The 5968-nt window shown below is 54.4% G+C and overlaps 1 protein-coding gene across 1 annotated transcript in view; it reads left to right on the top strand.

The window, feature by feature from the left end:
- Positions 1 to 6: 6 nt before the first annotated feature.
- Positions 7 to 5968, top strand: part of PITX3 (paired like homeodomain 3) — a 22009-nt gene continuing 16047 nt past the window's right edge. Inside the window, exon 1 of the mRNA XM_015632493.2 lies at positions 7 to 233. The gene's annotated coding sequence lies outside the window, so the exon portion shown is untranslated. The remainder of the gene's footprint in view (positions 234 to 5968) is intronic.

Below are 5968 nucleotides of genomic sequence, written 5' to 3'. Positions count from 1 at the left end.
CGGCCGCCCGCCATAAAGTGAATGGCCAGGGTGAATGGGAGGCAGTCGGCCGGCGCCCTCCGCCTCCGCCCTCCCCGTGAGCCGCGGGCCGGCAGCGACGCGCAGAGTGGCTGGGGAGCCGGGGGGATTTACTTTCTGACAGCGGCAGAGCAGCTCGGGGCGTGGGGCGGCGGCCAGCTTCGCCCCTCTCGCAGGATTAAGTCCGCTCAGCCGAACCCGCATCTGGAGCCACTGTAAGTGTCTTTCCGTCCCTGACCTTCCGGGCGGGCTTCTCCCCTCTTTCTCTCTGAGCTCCTTCATACTAGCCCAGCCGGCCGTAACCTTTTCGATGCCGGCACAGGGTAAGAGCATCCCCGGCGGGGTGGCTCGGTGCGCTCTGCTCGGCAGTACGGGGTCAGCCCCAGTCCTGCGCGAGGCCGGCTTTCCGTCGCCTCCTGTGGGTCAGGGGGCGGCAACCAGGTGAGAGCGGGCGGATAGAGCCCTGCCCTGCCATCCAGAAGGAGTCCCGGGGCTGTGCGTGGCTGAACTGTCCCCCATCGCTCCGGGAGCGCTGCCCGCTTGGCAGTGGGGCGCGGCGCTTCCACTGCTCTGCCCTTGTAGGGCCCGGCGACCCCCTACTCGCCACCGTCGGGGTGCCGCTGCTCCCACCGTCCCCTCGGGGCCGACGCGGGCCCCTTCCCGACCAGCACTGCTGTAGTCTCTCGCCGTTGCTAAACTTAGTCATTTTCCACTCGGGCGAGCGGGGCAGGGGCTGTTTAAATTAGCCGGGATTCGCTGTAAATAACGGCGTTGCGGGCTGCGGCTCAGCTGTCTGCAGGGTCCGGGGCAGAAAGGCTCAGGGAGCAGAGGCGGGGAGATGTCGCCGGGGAAAAGGAAGGCATCCCGACGGTTTTTGGACAGTTGGATAAATTATATTTATGTAAGGGCTGGCTCCTGTTTACAGCAGAGCCGACCTCCCTGCAGCGCCGGGAAGAAGCGAGCCGGCCCCCGCGAACGGAGCGAATCTGCCCCGGGACGCCGCTGTCTGTGGCGCTCCGGCGGATGGGGTTCCAGGGACTCGGCCGGGAATAACAGACCTGCTCGGGCCGCGGGGATGGTGCACCGACCCGGCGGCAGCTCTGCCGGGGGCATCGAGCCTCCCCGGCGGAGCGCGGCTGCCCGGCGCTGGGAGGCTGCGGGCAGAACCGGCTGTCGGGCCTCCGGGTGCTTGCCGGGCTCTCTCGCCTCCCCGGCGCCGGGGGCACGGTGCAGAGCGGCGTCCCTCCGTCCCACTGAGTGCCCGGGAAGCCCGGCCAACTTTAGCGGGCTCCCGACGGAGCCCGGTACTTTTCGCTGCCCCGTCTATTCCCCGCTCAACGAGTGCGGCTCCGAGGGAAGAGCCAGCCCGACAGTGCGGCACCCCCTTGTCCTTTTCCCCGACCTCCACCTCGGAGCGGGAGTAAGGAACGGGTGCGTCCCGGCTGGCCGCGGCTCCGGCGGGGGAGGGCGACCGAGGCGGGGGCAGATGCCGGCGCTTCGCTGCAGCTGCTGGAGCGGGCTCAGGGAGGGGGGCGGCGGGCCCGGTGCCGCCGAGCGGGGCACACCTGTCGGCCGTTCACCCGGCGCCCCCGCGGCTGGACAGCTGAGGGGACGAGCGGGGAGGGGGCTGGATTCCCCCCCGCGGCAGGGCCCTGCAGAGGCTGCTGCCTGACGGCGGTTGCCGCAGCTCCCCCCTCCTCCCCGCTGGGGTTAGGCAGCTCGGGGCAGCAGTCCCTTGGCCGGATCTCCCGGGGCTCCGCACCCCTTCCCCGCCCGGCCCTCCGGGTTACCAGTTGCAGAGGTCGGCTCCGCACGGGCGGCCGCAGAGGAACACGCTGCTTCAGGACGCCGGTGTCCCGCAGAGCCTGGAGGTGAGCCCCCGGCCGCTGCACCCGTCTGATGCTTCGAGCTGGCAGTGCAGAAATCAAAACTAATCCCTCATGTCCATCCCGTTCTTTCACCTGGGAGGGAAACAGCCTCCCGACTGACGGGCCCACGATCCATCCACTTTCTAAGGGAGTCCAGTGCTGAAAGCAAAGAGAGGAATTTGGCATCCCCCAGACAAACTTGTGGGTCTTCCCGTGGCCTGGAAGGCAAGATGCTAGGGGTGAAATGGCTGTCTCCCATCTGCAATTTTGGAAGATGCTAAAAGCAGCTGTTCAGGGAGGTGTTTTTCAGAGTTCCTGTCCCATCTTCCAAAGACAGGGGAAGGACCACCTTTTTGGTGATGGGGTCAGTGTCTCCCTGGCTCCTGGAACCGTGTCCAAGCCCCTCAGCCTGTTGGTGAGCTGAAGGGGATGGGTGTTTGTGCAGGCTTTGATGGTGCTTTGCTGTGAGGGACAAAAGGCTGCCTGCTGGCTCCTGAGAGACTGTCCGATCATGGTAGCTGCTTTCAATTTTCACAAATGTTGGCTGAAGAAGAGCAGAGTTTGATTTTAATTTTTTTTAATAATTTTTCATTAGCAAATTAGCACACCATGCCTAGTACTCCTCATAAGGAACCTCAGAGACAGACATCTTCCTGTGCCAGCCTGGAGAGGGGTCTGAGCAAGGGTGGTGGTTTTCCTGCTGTTACTGTAGATCCTGGGTTTACTGACCTGCAGCCCAGGTTCTGTCCGCTCAAGCCCACCTATATTCCTGTCCAAGGCACTGGTTTAAAACCCAATATTAAAATTTGTCAGAGAAACTGCTGCAAGCCTCAATTAATATCCATTACATTTCTATAAGGGCTTAATTCAGGCAATTAATAGATTGGCAAATTGTGACTGGATTGCAAAAGTATTGGTTAGTGTTCCCTATTGAGAGCTGGCAAAAAAAAAAAAAAAGGTATTTTCTCTCTGTCAGATGCTACCGAAAACCTTGAGATTGAGAGGTGAGGCTGACTTTGGAGACTGCCAAAAAGAAAAAGCCAGAAACCTGATCTAGGAGACCGCTCCAAAAGGAAGATGAGATGAGCAGGGGACATGAGGTCTGTCTCGTGACCTGGCACATGTGCCCTGGCCTTGGGGACAGGGGAGGTACCTGGGTCTGGGAACAAAGTTCCAGATGAGAGGGAACTGCTGGTTTCAAGCTGTCCACACTCCATCAGGAAGGCAACTGGATGAGGCTGTGGTACCATGGAGGGAGGAGGATCAGAAACAGGAGGCTGTGGCGTCTCTGTGCAGGCTCAGCTATTTATCTGGCAGTTTAAAAATGGGAGATTGCTATTTACTTAGGGCCTGATGGCAGAGGGGGCAAAGCTCCCCCTTTTGCTGTGGGCCACTGGGGCTGAGGGCATTAGGCTGTGCCAAGGCTGGGCATTTGCTGTTGGCTGGGGAACAGTCTCTACCAGCTGGTATCAAAGTTCGTGCTGAGGCTCGAAAAACCCTCTATTGTCAACACCCAGCTGAAATAGGCTGGGGTTTCGGACGGCTGGAGAAGGAAAATTTGAGGCCAGTCCGCCACACTTCCCTTCCTCCTCTTTGTGTGCTGCTCCCCCTCACTAGCACCCCTGCCCTCCTCCCGCCTCACCTCTGAATATTAATGCCTCTGGCAGATTGGATAATAATGTGACTGGGAATTGAATGAAGCTGGTTATTAGCTCTGGGCTTCCTTGGGGCATTTAAGGGAGTCCACAGGCTGATCCTGGAAGCTTGTCAGCACAAGGGACCAGGGCCAGACTTGGCAAAGGGGGGGGGCTCACTTCTGTGGGAAAGGATTTGCTTGAATCCTCATTTCTCTGTGACCCCAGAGGAGCACAGGTATGGCATCCTAGCCAGAGTAATTCCTGTGGGATAGTTAGCAATAGATCTGTTGGGTTTTGGCAAAAAAATTTAATATTAGAAGCTTTTTCCAGGAAAGACCAAGGAGATCTAGCTGGGCAGAAGCTAAGAGAGACATTTCTGTTATTAAGCTTTAAAAAGAGGTGGGGAGTGAACAAGGGAGGTCCCTCTCTTCCCTTCCCGTCAGTGTCAGAATATTGCCAAGCAGATTCAGGAAGAGAGCCAATCCTCTACCTCCGAACAGGAAATTTCCCACTGATTTGCAGGGTGTAGGTTCAGCTTTGGACCACTCATTTCTGAAGAGCTGAACTTTATGCTGTCTCTCCTCAGGAGCCTCCTAGCTTTTTTATATGTAGATCTCAGGATTCTTTAGCACAAAGGGGAATATCCCTGTTGAACAGAGGAAAAATGGAGCTCTGGCTGAATTGCCTGATCTGAGTCAGAAATATAGCCTCTGTCCCTTGACCCTCAATCTGATGCTCTTTGCTATCTCCTAAACCACAGCTCCACCAGAAGATAAACATTTACACCCTTTTGAATAATGCAAAAGAAGAGGGAAACCAGAGCTGGGTTTGCAGAAACTGGTATTAATTTTGTCCCTCTGATTTTTCAAATATTCAAAATGTTCTGAGATGCATTAACGGGGCTATAGTTACTGAGTATTCTAGCAGATCCCCAGCTTGGGGGAGCTGGGTCCTGCATGCACTGAATTAACCCCTAGAAACCATCATCAGAGCTACTGTGATTGAGACACCTGTTTGTAGACCCCTATCAAGCAAGTCCACAATCCCAAATCTGAGAGCCTAAGAAATACTTCTGTTGGGAGGATATAGCACATATGCCACTGTGAATCACATAGCACTGATCCTATAGGCTACTCTTTTTAAATAAATACAATAAATTGGTACTTGGGGAACATCAGTGGTGTGGCACAGGCTGGAAGGCTCAGCACCTGCTGAGCTATCTGCAAAAACTGAAGAAGTATAAAGATGGAATCAAACAAATGACTAGAGGTTCACAGTTACTTCCATCTCTCTTTCCATTCCTTCTTCCCCTCAACCTTATTTAAAACAGAAGCAGCCTTCCTACCACCCGTTGCCTTTTCTCCCCTTTGCAATGCTGCCATTTATATGAGTCTAATTTTCTTTTAAAAAAGCTGATTATAAATGACCATTGTGAAACATGAGTATTTAATGGTAAATCAAGTTGACCTGTCTGCGTGTAGACATTTTTATTTACTCCTTTTTTTGAAAAGCAAATAAACATAGAATCCCTCCCACATAAAGCAGCTCCCCACTTAGATTTGAACACAGTTTAAAAGAAATCTCTTTTGTTTTAGCCATTTTTATTTCCTGTTTGTTTCTGAGCTTAGACTTGACAATGAAAACCACATGAAATTCCCTTTTTGTTCCATCAGTTTTATTTTTGGTGCCACAATATCCCAACTTCCAGTTCTGTGAGTTGGGTTTGGGTTTGTTTTTTTGGTTTTTTTTGTTAGCATTTATTTCAAGGCTGTTTGTTTTGTTTTTTTAAAGTAAATGCATAGAGTTTTTCTTCCAAAATAAAATAAATAAGACTTTTTAGAGGACTGGATATACTAGGAAAATTTAAAAAAAATTAGATCGTTACAGTAAATTAATCGAACTATAAAGCTCAGCCTCCATATGGGTCCATACCTAAGCAGAGATAAATACCAAAGCAATGGAAACTATGGACATTCTTGTCCCATTTACCAGGGTTTCACAGCTTACTTTGTGTTGGGTGGGTTTTAATAACAATGCCCCGGTGCCTGAGCGGAGATACGCCCGAGTCGCAGACCAGGGTGGGAGGCTGGAAAGCCGTTCCCCGGCCCTGGAGCTGCAGCAGACGCCGCTCTCAGGGTCTGGGCGGGCAGAGGCGTTTTTAGATGTGCAGCCCCGTTCCCGGAGCAGGCTGGCCCATGGACGGGACGTGGTGTGACCCAGGCAGCAGCGTTGTGAGATGGCTCACATCCTTCTGCCCCATCCCTTTTCTCTCCGAGCCGCTTTGATGGGATCGCCCGAGGGCCAGACTGGCTGAGTAATTAGGGCTCTGCAGCTTCCTCTCCTACCCACCCAAACTGCCTACCTCCCAGGGCTCCGCATGGGATGCGGCCTCGAGCAGATGGAAAAACTGAGGATTTGGCGGGGGTGGGGGAGGTGGAGTAGGGG

Source organism: Parus major, chromosome 6 (assembly GCF_001522545.3).
Source record: "Parus major isolate Abel chromosome 6, Parus_major1.1, whole genome shotgun sequence".
Taxonomy (NCBI): Eukaryota; Metazoa; Chordata; class Aves; order Passeriformes; family Paridae; genus Parus; species Parus major.
Note: the sequence above shows the minus strand (reverse complement) of the source record. Positions and strands in the feature narration are given on the sequence as shown.